This window comes from Haliotis rufescens, unplaced genomic scaffold (assembly GCF_023055435.1).
Source record: "Haliotis rufescens isolate VD_foot unplaced genomic scaffold, xgHalRufe1.0.p SCAF_1, whole genome shotgun sequence".
Taxonomy (NCBI): Eukaryota; Metazoa; Mollusca; class Gastropoda; order Lepetellida; family Haliotidae; genus Haliotis; species Haliotis rufescens.
In genome coordinates, this window is record NW_025963779.1 from 10,289,327 (window position 1) to 10,307,722 (window position 18,396).

Below are 18,396 nucleotides of genomic sequence, written 5' to 3' on the forward strand. Positions count from 1 at the left end.
TCAAACTTCGATATCATGGTACACAGTTCTATTGTAAAGTCAGATTGGGAGTTCGAGATGGCGCTATGTATTTTTATCTCGAATTTGAAATAAGCGGTTAAATTTATATGTTTTGTTTGTTTTTGTTTTTGTTTAACGCCACACTCAGCAATATGCCAGCTATATGACGGAGGTCATGCAAATAATCAAATCTGGAGCTGACAATCCAGTGATTGACATCACGAGCATCATTCCACACAATTGGGATAAGATGACATGCATCCAATCAACCAAGTCAGCGAGCCTGACAACCAACCCGATCCCATTAGTCGCCTCTAACGACAACCACAGTCACCTTTTAATACAAGCATTGGTTGCTGAAGATCTGTTCTAACCATGATCTTCACAGGTCCAAATCTATATGTATTTTTATGGTGAGGCGGTCGTGATCGGAGAATAGGTTCGAGAGTTCGGTACACACATTCGTGGTCAATATCTCTCATGTTGTGGATGATAGGGATTTTGTCATGTTTTGAAGAAATGTCATCACTGTCATGCTTTTGATGGTACACAAAACGTAAGCTTTACCTCGAACATGCTAGTTCCGGTCACAAAATATATGCTTTACCTTTTACTGATTTTTGTATTAATAACATTACAACGTTTCTCAAGGTTACAGACTCCAAGGATTCATTACAGTGTATTTTAAGCCCCTAAAATTGACAACTAACACCCTGATCGCAAAACTCCTAACGGTTTTTACTAAAAATAGATACGAAAACTTTTGTTGAACCCGAGATTTGAATGACTGACAAATACGTACTTTCTTGTGTTCTCATACATAAAACAGCAGTGAAAACATGATCTAACATGGCTTAATGTGAGTAGTATAGTCTCAGTCCGCAGAAACCTTTTTTGGTTGAGGGAGGTTGAGTGAAAATAGGGAAGGTGATTGGCTGATCCAAGTCACGTGATCGGATAGGATGACTCATGGATCAACAGAACGTCACAGGTGTGGGGGAATGAAAGATGTGTGTTTAAAAGGCAGAAAAGAATTCGTAAGTAAACAAAAGCAAAGGGTATTCAATAGAGCTATGTGTGTGGCGTGCTGCCCTGAATACACTCTAAATCTATGTGTTCTAATATAGAACACTGGACGCGTCCATACGTTCTGCCACAGAATACGAATGTATTAATTCGTGCAGCACGTGTTCTATTGCTGAACGCCTGTGATCTGATGTAGAACGCGTGTGTTCTCTCCTGGGAGAAGTCCATGCACATTAGCAGAGATTATGTGCTGAATGCTGTTAGACAAATTTAAATTCGACCATCATATTTGTGTTTTCGGAATATTTATTTTTGAGAAGAAGAGAGGCTGGTAGATTGGTATGTCAAACAGAAAATGTGTATAAGAAGGGTTATATTTTGAGTTTGATGAATAATAAATAGTTTATAAACATGGCATACTTTGTGTTAATAATAACTCATATGTAGCCTGAATAAATACAACAAGTAACATTACTGAAATACATCTCATTGCTAATACATGGAAATAACTTGCTTGCATTGGGGACATTTACGTGTATCAGAACACTGGCATTCTGATGGCTAATTTTAGCTGGATCTTTAATGGGTGCTCTGGAACATATACGGTCTATTTGCTGAACGCCTGCATTCTCTCCTAGAACGCGTGTGTTCTGCTGTGTTCTATAATGTTATATGCGAGAACACGTGTTCCATTAATAGAACATCGGTGTTCTGTTTTTCTAACAAGCATTCAAAGCTGTCCATGCTCTGTGATTCACATCCGTTATGTGAGAAACTGGCGTGACGTCGCATGTATTTGGCGCTACAATTTCCTATGATCTGAGGTGTGTCTGTGGTAAGTATCCATCTAGGAATACTTTTGTTTCATATTTAATACGTACCTAAAATAATGTAATATTTCGGCGATATATTCATATGCTGATCGCAAGCGAAGTAAAACCGGCCCCTTACAAAACGCATAGCAGACGACATATTACTCGCCATTTTGACCGTCATTTCTGCCATTGTTCCACGCGCTTTATTTATAAATTATGAGATGAAATTCCAATCCAAATTGCAAGTGTCACTATTTGAACGTTTCCGTTTATTTGAATGATGTTCAAATAAAATGAATATATATTTCAGGTTCTATATGAATTGCCTGAAAGTTCGAAGCAGGCTACATGCAACAAATTTCTGAACATCTAAATTTGGGATCCGAGGGCATGATCAGCAAAACATCGACAACGCATCGAAATCAGCAGAGAGTAGTGTAAGTATGTAATGAACAAAAAGAACTAAACCTTCACAGGACATGTTTTGGCTATTTTATGTGAAATATTTTAGAGAATCAGTCTTGTTGTTTCTATTTCAGGGTGCATTGCAGATAATCAGTACCATCCATGGAAATTATTGCACAGGGCACACGTCTACACAAAGGAGGAAAAGACACAAGGTTTTGCAGATCAAATAAGAAGGTACTTGTGTATATTTTGCCCTAACCTTTATCCAAGTAAGTGGTAACTTTGTTAGTCAAATGACATTTTTGGCAAAACATTTTGCAACCTATAAATAATGAAACAAATGTCACGGTAATCTTGGGTTTACTAACGAACATTTGTTAGAATGTCCTATGTAATATGTACGAGTTTGATAACTATATGACTATGATCAAATAAATGTTTTGTGTTGTAGGATGTTGGGGAGTCATTTTTGACATGAAGTTTCCTGAAGCCTGCGATGGTCATGTCGCTGTTACGAACATCGTCCTTTGGGGATATTTACCCACAAGAAACATCTGCGAAGTACATGCGCTTCGTGAAAGACTTGAAACTTAAGTTATCTTAAGTATGGAAGTATGCTTCAATTTGCTACACGACAGTTTGTAATGTTTCATGAAGAACTCTGACTCATAAGTGACTTGAATATCCATGATCATCCCAAACAAATATAATAAAGAATTCATGGTTGCAGTTCAGAATTTCGTCTGTGTGATTTTATGCCAGAGAATATGCATGGGTGTATGGTTTAAATTCTTACACCTTGAAAAACATCGGGTAAATTGTTTTCGACACACACGATGAGTTGTCGTTTCAGTAATGTGGAAGTACGTGTCCGAGAACGTGTAGTGTTCTGAATCTCGGTCCAGAACCAGTGCGACCTTATTTGATGAATGCAGGGTGTGTGTTGAAAGTACAACCATACCGCAATAGAGACGGGTTGTGTCAACATGATATACGCCGGGTAATGTAGGGGAGGGAAAAAAAATGTACGTTTAGCTGGATCAAATCCATCTTATACAGTCTACACGTTGTACACCATGAACGTTAGACAACCTGTATAGAAAAAAATATAGACAAAATAGATAAGACTACACAATCAGCAAGCTAGCAGTGTCGTTTAATTACATTTAGCGCGCAACAACGAGGTAGTCACGTCACCCTGCATTGACTATAACGCTGAAGGCAGCCGGATTTCGAATCACCCACGCTGCGTACTATTGTGAACCATTTGTAAAGAATTATTCAGCCCTGTCCCGACTTGCATAGTTGATGTTTCAATGCTAGCTTTTCCATTTAACGCAATGACAAATAAGCCCTACGGTTTGAGTTTTAACCGTGTAACATGCTATTATGAAAATAGATAGAAAACTGATAAGTACATGTAGCAGTGTGACGGCACGAAGCTAGGTTTGTTGGGAAAGTGATGGAAGCAATCTATAGGACATTTTCATGTTTACAATACTCACCCTTAATTCGAAGAGAGAACAGAGTTTATCATGGAAAATTGTTTGACAAGGAAAATGTTTTATTGGAAATATATGTCGAAGCAGTTTTATTCATAGCTAATGTATAGCAGAGAGACTAAGCGACCGACCGCCCATAACAATGTCTACATACCCCGGCCTTACAATAAATGTCAACATACCAGCCTCGCCTGAAGCTTCCCATTCATAAATTGTGTGACCAGTGTCCCGTATTCATGATATGTTAGGGAAGATGTGTTGTACATTTGTTAATTTAAAAGGGAGTTATTTCAGAGAGGATATATATGGGTATTCCCCCTCATTAAACTTTTCTTTCGTTGGTGTCTATTAAACCTATCCGGTATTTAATACATTTGAATGATGTAAGAAAGTATGTGCATGTAGATGTTGTACCTATATCCGAACACGAATGTATGACACCTTTCAATAGATCAATTACGGTTCTAACCACGACACGCAACATGACTATAAGCGTGGTTAGCAGTTCATATTTATAAACACATTGTAAATGACAGATTTCTGATGAATGAACTCGCCCGCACACATGTCTATAGGGTTATGTTCGCCCGAACTGTAAACAGTGACACATTGATAACAGGAAGGGTGTGTGGAATGCACTCGTCCTTGTAAGGGTAAAATACGCGTTTAAACTCACCATTTAAACGATGACATTACTTTTTAGATGTATTGGTATCAGTGAGTGAGTGAATTTAGTTTTACGCCACACTCGGCATTATTCCAGCTCTAGGACGGTGGTCTGTCAATAAACGAGCTTGGACCAGACAATCCATTAATTAACAGCATGAGCAGCGATCTGTGCAACTAGGAACCGATGGCACGTGTCATCCGAGTCGGCGAGACTGACCAACCGATCCCCGTCAGTCGCCGATAAGCATGGGTTACTGAAGGTCCATTCTATAACCCGGACCTTCACGGGTGTAGTATGACGAAGACAATATACTAATATGATCGAAAACTGAGAAAAAACAAACAATTCATTCGTATCATTTATTGATTCGAGTCAATCGGTTCCATACAAAGCCGTGATATACGAATGGACAATAGTATTCACTCTGGAACATTATTTAGTCACTCATATACACCTGCTGCTGCTGCTCGAAGGCCCTATTGTTTAAACAGCGAGTCCATGTTTTGAAACACATTTCGCACTGTTGAATGTTTCCTTTTCTACGCTGTTTTAAGGTTGAATGGTTGTCTATAGTCTATGCTTTATCCATTGCTTGTAACGATTTCCGTCCAGGAGGTCCCAGTTTCACAATTCCTCTCACGTAGAGGGAAATTCGGCGTGGTCTCTTATACGAAGTGACGCCATATCTCCATCAGCAACTTGGGAGCTTATAAAGCAACTTCCAACAGAATTTGTCTCACGTATGGGCATAATGCCACTGGATGATCACTTAGCGCCGGTGTCATTCGGATAGGACTCAGAACTAAAAGTCATGGGGGTTTCGAATAGATCCAGGTTACTTAGTATAAGGTGATATACACACCGGATAATCGAGTATGTTACCAGACAGAAACCAAATCCCTTGTACACGTAAACCGTAAATAACGTAGTTTGAAGCCAGGCGTATTATACCAAACAACCATTCCTCCGGACTCCAAAAAATCAATGAGCTTAACAATTTAACCATCGGAGAAGATTGCTTGTATTTTTGTTTGAAACGTGGCTCATTGGGTTAATGTATCTGCTTGAAAATCCTATGTTTAAAGTACCCCATGTTCCCGCGGCAAAGGTGTTAAAGCCCCACCCTGAATATAAATAGCCCGCAAGGTGGAGGTGTATCAGTGTCGAACAGTGACTGACAATGTAGACACAACCGAGTGTCGGGAGAAGCTTTTTGAAAACCATACGGGAACCAGATCACCAAAGATCGTCAAATTTCTTATCAACTTGAATGACAAACCATGTATACAACAAATGGCTCCATATCAAGATATAAGTCAATAAATTTTCTACAAGTGGAAACTGGACTTTTATGAAATCAGGTAACACCTTTGCCGCGGGAAGATGAAAGTGCACCTGCGGCTAAACTGATTGTGATCAATCAACATTGGCGTTCTCCGTGACACCAGTTTCACCGTAGTGGTAAACGTCTGAGACCTGCATCACTTCGGGCTTTCATCCAACATTAAGTTGACACGCCGCGTTATAACTGGAATAATGTTATAAACCCAACTCACTCACTCATTCTCCGTGACACCAAACATAGCCTGTAAACACACTTCCTTGAACTCGTATAGAGACAGAAGCGAAAGAGAAAGTAGGTCTCTATTCTCGAGGCAGACTCGTACGTTCGCCTTAAATGGTATTGCCTGCAGATATGTATCTATTATCAATTGGTGTAGTTCCTGATAAAGTGAGTGAGTTGGGCTTACAGTGAGTGAGTGAGTTGGATTTAACGCCGCTTTTAACAGTATTCCAGTTATATCGCGGCGTGTCAGCTTAATGTGGGAGGAAAGCCCGAAGTGATGCAGGTCTCAGACGTTTACCACTTCAGTGAAACCCACGAGCACGGGCATGGTGCTGACAAACCTAGAAACATAATCGGGGCGAACCGGGATTCGAACCCACAATCATAGGTTTCTGTCGTGCCCAAGGGACGCAACCCAAATCGCGGCGCCTTAGACGACTGGGCCACCCGTGCCCCCAGGTGGGCTTAGATAGTATATCACAACAACCTGTTGAACAACTTGTCAAACAGCTCCCTGTCAGGTAGCTCTACCCAACAGCTAGCAACAAACCTTCCAAACCTTTCATTAGAATATATTAATCTAACAAAGATTTGAATGAATTACGAACTGTCTTTTTTTTTGTCACACACATACAAATAGGCTTAACTGGTGGCGAAATTTTGACATGCATGTCATTGTTGGCTAGTGAAAAGAAGCCAACCTCTCAGTTGATTTTATCATATGTTTGATTTTCGGTTTATAAAATCGATATTACAAATCGATATTATGTTAGCAAAGTAACCGCACTGGCGCTTAGTCGGCACGCACAGAATACCTCTACATGGTTTTATGTTCTTGAATATCATTCTATTTAAAACTTTTAAAATGTTAGGAGAAAGGAGGCGAAGGGCAAGGTACAAGTCTAGGTCTGTCCGACCTATTTCCGTGAAGCGAGCCCGCCTGTCAAGAGATATTGGGACAGGCCTACGTGCGGGAAGCGTTGACCCAGTGTACCTGCGGCGACGTGGTTCATGTTTTGTGCACGGTGCAACCGCATGTTGCGCAGTCAGCATTTTTTTATTGGCATAGTGTAAAGTATGGAATGGAGTTTTGATTGGAATACTGGAATGGAATCTGGAATGAAACAAGTGAAACATACCCTATTTACAAACAAGTCTCCAATTTAATATGCTAGGAGATGAGGGTGACACACGGTCACATATGAAGAAGTGACGCATTATGACACACATTCAGATTAGTCACCCATATATTATCTACTGTAAATGATCGATTCCGGACCAGGCATTCGAGTGTTTGTTTGTTTGTTGTTTAACGCCGCAGTCAGCAATATTCCAGCTATATGACGGCGGTCTGTAAATAATCAAGTCTGGACCAGACAATCCAGTGATTGACATCATGAGCATCGATCCACCTAACTAAGATACGATGGCATGCATGAACCAAGTCAGCGAGCCTGACCACCCGATCCCGTTAGTTGCCTCTTATGACAAGCATAGTCACCTTTTACGACAAGCATGGGTTGCTGAAGACCTATTCCAACGGCCAGCCAGTGACAGAAAGCATGGGAGAAAATCCACACTTTCAAAGCAGAATGACACACTTTCAGATTAGTCACCCATACATTCTGCCTGTGTGATTCAACAAAGTAGTAAACATCGACGACATTCGCAAAGAAAAACGTTAAAGGCCGGGATCCAAACATGAAAAAAACCCATGGGTTTCCAATTAGCATCTGATTGGCTACTTCTCTGCTGGGAAGATCTTATCTGCCTGTGACAGACAGGACTGTAACGGCTATTGGAGCCAGGCAGGGTCAAAGGTGAAGCATGGAATTTACTACAAAAGTAAACACAAGTGGTTCATAGTAAATTTTGAAATGTGAACTTGAGACTAAAATCCCATTTAAAGCATACAGCATTAAGGTTTTCAGTAAAAATGATAAGGCTAACACAAATCTTTGCAACATATCATCTTTTATATATTTAATACAACACATTAGAGACTATATACACTTATTACATGAAATACCACATGTGAAATACCTCAGACCATATAATACATAAAACACTAACAAATGGATGTGTGGATATAGTATATGACCATACAAAGAAACATTTAAATATTTAATATTTGTTAATTTAACTGTTGAAAAGGTCAGTTAATTTCATGTACATGTACTCAATATCTAACGTTAATATACAAAATATCTCTTCTTTCATATACAAAAGGGCGGTCGGGTAGCCTAGTGGTTAAAGCATTCGCTCGTCACGCCGAAGACCCAGGTTCGAATCCCGACATGGGTACAATGTGTGAAGCCCATTTCTGGTGTCCCCCGCCGTGATATTGCTGGAATATTGCTAAAAGCGGCGTAAAACCATTCTCACTCACTCATATACACTATACATACATTTCCTCTGTTCTGTTATCAAAAGAAATGTGATAAATTTAAATATCTTGACTTTTCATGTAATGAGGATTAAAAAAATAATTCCTCACATCATTGAATCATTTAGCTTGTATTCCATATAAGAAAATAAATGCACATTAAACATAAATATTCAAATGTCTGTCTGAAACTTCCTGGGAAACACCGCTGTGCGTTAAGATATCATTCCCACAAATGTCCCATATATGGTTGATCATGTTGGTTAGGTAACCAAGTACGAACTAACGTTTTTACACAATGTGGCATCAAATCACGCTTGTGTCTGGTTCCACTCCATACATACTGTTGGCGGTTAGCTTGCCTCTCCAATGCCAGTCTTTTTCTGTCTAGGTAACGGGCATCCTTCCACACACCTCTATGCATCAACATTGTCCAAAATCGCCAATAATGCCCCTTCCTTAGAAATGAATTTTGGACATGTACCGGCATTGTGCCATCCTCCCACCACATTTGCTTGTTTAATGGGTTGGTTATGCAAGGTTTACATAAACAATGTGGACACTCTTCCTCTTCCGCTCTGTGCTGCACAATGAATTCTTGCTCATCATCAAGATCATGATCTGGTGTTGTTGATATATCAGTAGCTGATGATACAGCCACTACACTGGGCACCTCTATGATATCCCAGTCGTGGTGGTGAAACAGATGATAAATAGTCTCTCTCTGTAAAGGGGTTACCATCAATGTCAGGGACTGGTGTTCCGATGCTTCTCCCATCGTCAATAGTTGTAGAACTATGAATGCATTTTAAAACAATTCTCCACAGAGTACAGCTGACAATAAATTACAATAGACAGCTGCCATAAGGATGGCAATAATTAAAAGTCTGACAATTACAACAAATTTCCCACATAACGGCTCCAAATATTTCCTCGGTAGTGATAGGTGACAGATTTATAATTCTTCTTCTGCCTGGTTCGAGATCTTGGTGCCCCAGAGTTACTGGCATGCCATTGTGAGGTAAAGTCCCGGTCAACATTCTCATTCCAATGACACACGGCTAACTGAGAACGCATATTATAGATAGTGTCAGAAAATGATAATCTTTTGTCTTGGAAGACATTCATCACATTATTAAAACTTTCAACATAAAAGGTATCTTTTGCCAAATTGAAATCATCCGGATATTTGTAGACAACCGAATTTTCAATAACTCTCGTCAATAAAGCCACAGCTTTTTGACTGGTCAAGACAATCCGTGATGGTTCATAATTTTGTTCCAATTTACATCTGGAAGATGCATCACAATCGGAATGATTGTTCTTGTAATGTTCCACAATATTTGATAGTGAAGACCTCAGTTTGGCACTGTCACCATTACAATTCCGCATTGCAAAATGAAAATGAGTGGTAATTGGTTTGACTTTGTCTGACAGCTGCTCATGCCAGGTGCTCCCATGTTTGTAGCGAGGCCCAGTGGATACAGCAGTCAACAATTTGGTAACAGATTTCACACCATGCCATAAGTCATTCTGGTTTGTCGTTGATCCAGTGTCTCGAACAAATTTATTAATTGACAAGTTCCGGTCATGGGTGTGCACATTTATTTGGACATCCTTTTCTTTCAAAAAGTTGTAAATTCTTTCAGTCCCAATGCGTTCATGTCTTTGAGATACTGGATCATGTTGTTTGGTGACATGCTCACACACTAATACTTTGTGACTAGCATCTCCAATAGCAACAACGCTGCTGTCCTTGGCATTCTTCCGCCAACCATGTCGGGCATCGGACATAATGTTAATACCATCTAAATGTTCATATCCAGCTACTTCTTCCAATAAGGCTGTGTCACAGGAATCTTCAAACTCAGATTGAACAATGTTCTTGTAAGAATTCAGTTGATCCTTCCTATATCTTTGTGAGAGACTTCCAATACCAGCAGCTGAACAAAATCTTTTATACTGGACAGGTATGAGACCACTGCTGTAAAATGCATGTCCAAGCTTTTCATTAACCAGGAATTTGTTGTTGGGAAGATAAGGTGACGATGCTAAACGGTACTCGTGTGACCTAGAACACCGCACTTTCATCGTTACAGCATGTCCTTTGTAGTTGGTCTGCTTCAGAGACAGTTTACTTGAACATTTACGCCCATGCTGCTCTGCTACATCTAAGCACATTTTCATGGATGACTCGGATATGATGAAAAACCTGTCATCAGTGTCCCCAGCTCCTGCTCTGAGGTGTGTCACGGGTGGATCTTCTGGGACAGTCAGGCAATGGTTTTGGAGGTAGTACGTCAAGACACGATCGAGGACGGCAGCATTATTGGCAGGCATATTAGTTTCTGCCCGCATATGTATCTTCACCTGTTTAATCTTTTGAAGAATGCCTCTCTTCACATCATCATTACCAGGTACTTCAATAGTAAAGCGCGCTGATCGCCCACTTGGATCCGCCATAGTAGATCACTTTTATCAGTTAGATAATTCAGAAACAAGAGATTTGTTGTCGAAGGTCAGTAGTCAATTGAAAACAAAATGATAATGAAGTCAGTGACTAAGACAAGGCCTGGCCAGAGTCCACTTTTTAGAGGTAGGGGAGGAGATACATGGCAAAACAACCATGGTACAGAAAATGGTAATTAGAGTGTGTCTAGAATCATCAGTGGTTGAACGTGGGGGTTAAAGGAAATATTATCATTAAATTTAGTGAAAGATGACCCAATACCAATAACAAATAATCTTGCACAACTTTCTCCACCCCCACTGATATAGAATGAAGGGTCCCCCAAAGTGTGCCATGCTATCATCACAGAGTGGGAGGTCAGTGCATGGGGGGTCAGTTTCACTCCCAGCTGATCGGAGAATGTAATGTGAAACCATGAATGAGATTCTCCCTTCCATCCAGGGAAGTTGCTATGGATACTCACCGCCCTCAGGCTGTCTGACTGACAGGAGGGAAATTCAAATTTGAATCACAAAGTTTATATATTTTTTTCTAAATGCAGACTTATTTGACTATCTGTACTGATGTTTTTCACAGTATGTATTCCTATCACCCTTGTGCATGGTCCTAACAATTATCATCTTGAAATATGAGATAGTATTCGAAATATTTCATAAAATGTATTTGAATGTTGCTCTGCTCTTAGCATTAAGACAGTTGGTGCCATACTGGGAGGACACACCCCCTGCCTCTTTTATACCCGCATGCCGGCCTTTAAGCACACCCCTATTTCTGTACACAAAGATAAAAGTTAAGCACACCCCTATTTCTGTACACAAAGATAAACGTTAAGCACACCCCTATTTCTGAACCATAACAAATGGCAATAATCATGGTATGGGATGACTGACAACAGGAGCTGGGCGATGCCAATGTCATCGGATAGAACAAACATTTGCCAACAAATAAAGAAGATATTGGTGAGTTGTGATTGAAATTTACTGACAAAACAGCAATGTAATACAGATATTGTTTTTCACCTTAGACAATACGTTAAATAGGTTTGGAGCTGCAGGATTAAGTAAACGAGTTATGTTTCATGTTTCATGTGAAAATGTTCCTTCAGGTCTCTACTTGACATGACACGTGAAACAGATCAGTAGCGGGTTTAACCCCCACGTGCCCGGATGCCCTCATGCCTCCAGTCAGACGTTGGATCTATTGACAATCTCATTAAAATCAGACCTTAGTTCTCGCTACCGCTAAACAAAGATCTGAGGACATCCCAGTAGAGGTCACGTCAGAACGACCTTTCATTCGACCAATCAGAGCGTCGCTTACCAGATCATGAGAGTCACAGTTGGAATGTTATTTCTAATCATGCATCTTCGAAAACTTTAACACGGGGTGTTCCGAACGATAGTTACAGGTTTAACGACTGAATCCATACAATCTAGACCATCTATTAGCGATTCCAGAATGTTCTTTTGTTCAGGTTTCAAATTTTTAATCGAGAATTTGTCAAAATATGTTTCGAAGCGTTGTCGTCAATTTGAAAATAGTGCCGTAAAGCACGAGAAAGCTGCCTTCTGATTGGTCATTCCATTGGTCGGACAAAGTTCGCGCAAGGTCGGTCTGACGTGACCCGTAATGTGATGTCCTCAGATCTTTGTTTAGCGGTAGCGAGAACTAAGATCTGATTTTAATGAGATTGGGTCTGTTGATGGGTCAACACCAATCACTCCTGATGCAATGCTGCTTCCAATTGGCGTAAATGTTGTACAGTCGGATCTCGTGCCTGTATGCGCCGCCCCTGAATATCCCAGACATGTTCAAGGGGGTTCAAATCTGGTCATTGCTGGCCAGGGTAGAGTCGTTATTGCATTGGCCCTCGTGTAATCCACGACTGCATGCGACGATGAAGCCTGGCATTGTCATCCATGTACTGGTACTCGATTACCGAGCCCCCACCGTATGAAACAGTCAGTTTAATGTTCCTGGGGGAGTAGGCCCTGTTCCGGTGCCTTCAAACTCTCGTTCTTCCATCAGTGACGTTGAGCAGAAAGCGACTTTTGTCTCACCAATGGATCCGTCTCCAAGTTCTCAGATTCCAGTTCTGTCGCGCAATACACCATGCTTAATGAGAGGCTTTGTGGTGATCTCTCAACAAGGGACTCTTTATGACTCGTCTAGCCCTCAGTCCTGCTGCTTTCAGCTGGTTCCTGACGGTTCTGGGGCTGAAACGACGATTGGGAAACCACAGCTGTTTCAGACGAGTACTTGTTAAAAAGGGTTTTCGGCGTATGAGACGAAGAAGATCCCCGGTGTCGTCACATGAGGTCATCCGGATCTGGGACGGTCCTGTACATCACCGGTCTGAGCATGTTTCTCGACTAAACGGCTTACGACAGTGTGATGAAACCCCAAATTCAGACCAATGGCATTACAAGACTTTCCTGCGTTATGCATGCCGATTATTTGCCATCTTGTGGCGTTTGATAATCGCCTTCATGCCATGGTCACACAATGTCATGGAATAACTGTTTAAAACCGAGCTTAAGAAAGCAATTTTAACGTTTGGATATATGCATGGCATGTGAGCTTTCGTCACACATGACTGAATACATCATCTCGAGAAAACATAATTCTTCCCGTAATTATATCTTTCATGACTGTTACAAATATTGGGACCAAACAATAATGAAATATATTAGGGTGTGCTTAACTTTTTTCTTTGTGTATATATTAAGCTGACACGTAATGATCCGCTAGTAACTAATATCACTCACTCACTCCAGGGTGAGCATCTGTTGAATACGCCGTACTATTTGTTTTGGGTTTTTTGTTTTGTTTGTTGTTACGCCGCACTCTATTCCATAGTCGCCTTTAAGGACCAGCATGGGTTGCTGAAGACCTATTTTACCCCGGTTCTTCACGTGTCTCACAACGATCCACGTCATCGGGGTAGGATGACACGCGTGATCACCTGATCCATTTGGTCACCTCATAGGTTCCTGGAATCCTAGAAGCATAGAGGTGAGTGAGTCATTACTGCTTAAAGCCGTATAAGCATTCATGCAGCTATTCGTCGCGGTTGTCCCAAGGGAGCATGGTGCACGTTTAACCGAGCGACGTGCGTCCCCATAAACTGGTAAATTGTTCTCTTTACTGGTGGATTGTACAGTTACATACCTGAATTGTTGTTATCGTTAGACTGATCGTGTTTTTACAGCTGTATATACATGCGTATATCAAATGTAGATGTGTGTGCTTGGATGTTCTCGTGTTTGTGAACGTTGGTACAGTGTAAGAGTATGTCAGTGAATTAATCATTGATTTGTTTTGGTCTTCTCGTGTTTGGATAGTAAACGGACTTATTTCCAGTCTTTTTTTTAATTCCTTAGAAAATCAGTGTTCTGAGTAACAATGGCTTATGTGAAACGTTGCGTGAAATTGGGCGAATAAGTATATAAAAAGCATTAAGGAAACCTTCTCGTTTGTTGAACCCACTGTAATTCAGTGTAGGGGAGCGGTTCAAATGTTCGATATCAGAATTAAAAAGAAATAGACTAAATTAACTGTTTCAGTTTATTTACCGTTCAAGTCAGTAGTCAGTAAATAACTGCTAGTAGAGAGAAAGTAATACCTTCCGGACAAAAGCATTCCTGTGGAGCGTGGAGCACCAACAAAAGCATTCCTGTGGAGCATAGAATTTCCAACAAATTCCTGTGGAGCATGGAATTTCCAACAAAAGCATTCCTGTGGAGCATAGAATTTCCAACAAAAGCATTCCTGTTACCTTCTGGACAAAAGCAGTCCTGTGGAGCGTGGAATTTCCAACAAAACATTCCTGTGGAGCGAGGAATTTCCAACAAAAGCAGTCCTGTGGAGCATGGAATTTCCAACAAAAGCATTCCTGTGGAGCGTCGAATTTCCAACAAAAGCATTCCTGTGGAGCGTTGAATTTCCATCAAAAGCATTCCTGTGGAGCAGCATTCCTATGAAGCGTAGAGTAAAGAAACAAACAAAAGCATTCTTGTGAAGCATACCACAGAGGCCAATACCTTTCACACAATAGAAGTTAACAATAACGTTCCATGATCAACGTTTCATCCACTCATAGAATGTATGGTGTGATGAATACTCAGTAACCAATGAAACGCTAAAGGAAGTCAAAGTACACCAATGAAATTCAACTTTATTGAAGTTAAGCAGTGTTTAACTGTTGAGGCTTTCATTCGAGCTTAAACAGCGATCTTGTCAACAAGACGAAATCTTCACGCCAGTATACATCTTGAATCTGATCATGGGAACTCGAACAACTGACAAGTATGTATTTTTTTACACCAGAACTTCAGTGTTTAGTCAACATTTTTCTACTGAGATTGTTATCGAAGGAATAGCATTTAACTGTGCTGAGCAGTATTACATGTATAAAAAAGCTTGTATGTTCAGAGATTGGGAAACTGCGCATAAGATTTTAAAGTGTGTTTCTGCCACCGAACAAAAACGTTTAGGTAGAAGTGTGAGATGTTTTAATCAACGCCAATGGGATGCTCTGAGTTCCAATGTGGTGTATGCAGCATCTTCAGCTAAATTCACACAGTCTGTTTTTCTGAAGAAACAACTGTTAGACACTTTTCCCAAGATCTTGTTAGAAGCGAGTCCGTATGATCGTGTGTGGGGTGTGGGTCTTTCACTGCATGACCCTAATATTCTTAATCCATCTAAATGGAAAGGCAGTTATAGACTTGGTCAGATCTTAATGATGGTTAGAAATGAAATAATGAACACAGAGCCAAGTGAAAACTTACGACTTTAAATGTGTTACAGTGATGTAACTTGCTATTTTGAACAGAGGCAAGAAAACTACATTCTACTCGTGGAAGCAGGTCATGCGGATGCCACACACTCTAAATGACCCAGTCATAACAAGATCGCCTGAGTGGTTTCAAGATAGGGAAGAATGCGCGAAAGATGCAAAGAGAAAATTTAAAGACGAATGCAAGACAACAAAGAGAGTCATTATCAAGAAGATTAAAACCTTACCACTCAACGCTGATGAAGTGGATATGGCTACAAAACTGAAACATGCAAAGGATCTTCTCACGTTGAGTTACTCTTTAGAAGTGATTTAAACAATCAGCCAACTCGTGTGTGAAATGTGTATTCCTTGTCTGTTTAATGAAGAAGGTGATCCAATCTTTTTGGGAGAACATTCTTGTCGCATGACGGAGCAGGAGCAGGTGGATAAATACTTCAACGCGGCACTTGAGGATGCGGACAATGAACTGGTAATAGGAAAATGGATGAAACTTGTGACTGATGATCCAGATCTGTGCACAATGCCTGCTTTCCATTTAGTACCTTACCAGTGTAAGGACTATCGTGACAATACATTCAAATCACCCGAATGGGTGAATGGTTTGAAGCAATGCGTTGTAAAAATGTTGAAGTTGCAAAAACGCTTGTAGACTGTTTCCATGTCATATTATTCTATCAGTACCAAATTAAATGTGTGTGTGTGTACTTTAGCAATGTCCATACTATGAATAAAACATAAATTATGCTTACATCTTTGTTTGTCTTCTTTTGACAGTTATCAAATGGTTGTTCTTTAATAGGTGTCTGTTGTCAGAGCTTCTCTCATTTCAACATGAAGCCACAACAGAGAAAGGTGGTAACAAAGAAACAGGAGAAGATGTTAGAAAGTTACTATTTTAACCCACTTGAACCGGGGGCTTTTTATGGTCCTGAGAAACTTCATAGCGTTCTGAAATTAGCTCGTCAACCAGATCTCAGACTGAGCACTGTGAAACGTTTTCTGAACAAACAGGACGCCTACAGTTTACACAGGCCACCCAAACAGAGATTCAAAAGGCTGAGAGTTCGGGTGAATTCTATAAATGAAATGTTTCATGTAGATTTGACCGACATGACTCGTTCCAGCAAGGAGAATAATGGTGTGCGTTATTTACTGGTGGCTATTGACCTGAGTAGGTTTGCTTTCGCCCTGCCTTTAACAAATAAGGGACCAGAGACAGTACTGAAAGCTTTCAAAGAAATATTTCAGGAACGAAATCCAATGAAAGTGCGTGTGGATGGTGGTTCAGAGTTTAAAGGAGTATTTAAAGTTTTTTTAGAAAAACACAATAGCACTCTGACTGTTGCACATAACGAAAATATCAAAAGTAATTATGTGGAACGATTCAACAGAACACTGAAATCACTTATTACGTGTTACTTGGCCCATAATAACACCAAGTATTATTTAGATGCACTGCCCAAGTTGATGGACAATTATAACAACACCTTACATTCTTCTTTGCCCAACCTTTCTCCAGTTCAAGTCAAGAAGAAGAATGAACTGTAAGTATGGGAACATTTGTATGTGAAGCCGTTGTTACTTAAAAAAATCTCCAAACACAACAGGTCAAAGTCATTTGTATTTAAAGTAGGGGATCTTGTTCGCATTCCATACCTCCGGAGACCTTTCAGTAAGGAACTTGATCTGAAGTGGACTCAGGAGCTGTTTAAGGTGGCTAGGCGATACAAGAGACAAGAGATAGCACAGTATAAGATCAAAGACTTTCACGATAAACTGATAGAAGGTACGTTTTATGCCAACGAGCTACAAAAGGTGGAGAAAGAGGAAAATGTCTTGTGGCAGGTAGAGAAGATTTTAAAGAGAAAACGTGTGAAAGGGAAGACCTACCTGTTAGTGAGGTGGTTGGGCTGGCCGAGTTCCTTCGATTCTTATGCGGAGGAAAGTGAACTGAAAGATATCTGATTGAAAGGTACATATTTCTCAAAAGCTCAGACTCCAAACAATCTTATTTTAACGAGAATACGCCTTATCATTTTCGTGTCAAACTAAATCAAAGGTTGAATTTTGATGGATTCTGGGTTGTGTCTTTAACGGAGATTAATTTTGGTAAACTTGACATCACCCACATGAATGATCCATATGTGGACGTGTTATGCAATCTGTGTGATAGTTCTTTGGCAGGTGAACAGCAGTTGCCTTTATTGAGACGGCTTGATATCAGACAAGGTCCTTACTATAGCTTTGCCCATGAATACAATATTCCGATTAAAGTCAAAGAATCTCCACACATAGAGGTGCGTATAAAGGCCAGTAACGGCATGTCACCCTCATTTCTAAAGGAAGTGACATATGTGACACTGCACTTGAGACGGTATCCCTTCATTGATTAACCATGGAGTCCACACCTTTGTATGTTCCCGATTATGTCAAATGGACCCACTATTTCAAGAAACACATGAAAGGAACATCTGCCTTAGTGAATGGTAAACCACAGGTGAAAGTGATCCTGACACGACTTCAAGTGAAGACCGAAGAACCCAAGATCAAACTGGAAGTGACATCAGAGATGTAGAATATTGTTGAGAGAGCAAATTCCAAAGAAAAGCGATGGAAGTCTTTAAAACGAGCTGCAGATGATCGAATCACCACTTCAAAGAAGATCCGTCAGACAGATAACATTCCATCCAAGACCGCTAAGGTTCTCCAGTGTACCCCTGTTCGAGAAAACGACGTTTTCAGTTAATC

The 18,396-nt window shown here is 40.4% G+C and overlaps 1 long non-coding RNA gene across 1 annotated transcript; it reads left to right on the forward strand.

The window, feature by feature from the left end:
- Window positions 1-2,240: 2,240 nt before the first annotated feature.
- LOC125384492 lies at window positions 2,241-2,971 on the forward strand. Its single transcript, XR_007223294.1, has 3 exons — window positions 2,241-2,278; window positions 2,381-2,483; window positions 2,701-2,971. It is a non-coding gene; the product is annotated as an uncharacterized LOC125384492 (long non-coding RNA).
- Window positions 2,972-18,396: the final 15,425 nt, after the last annotated feature.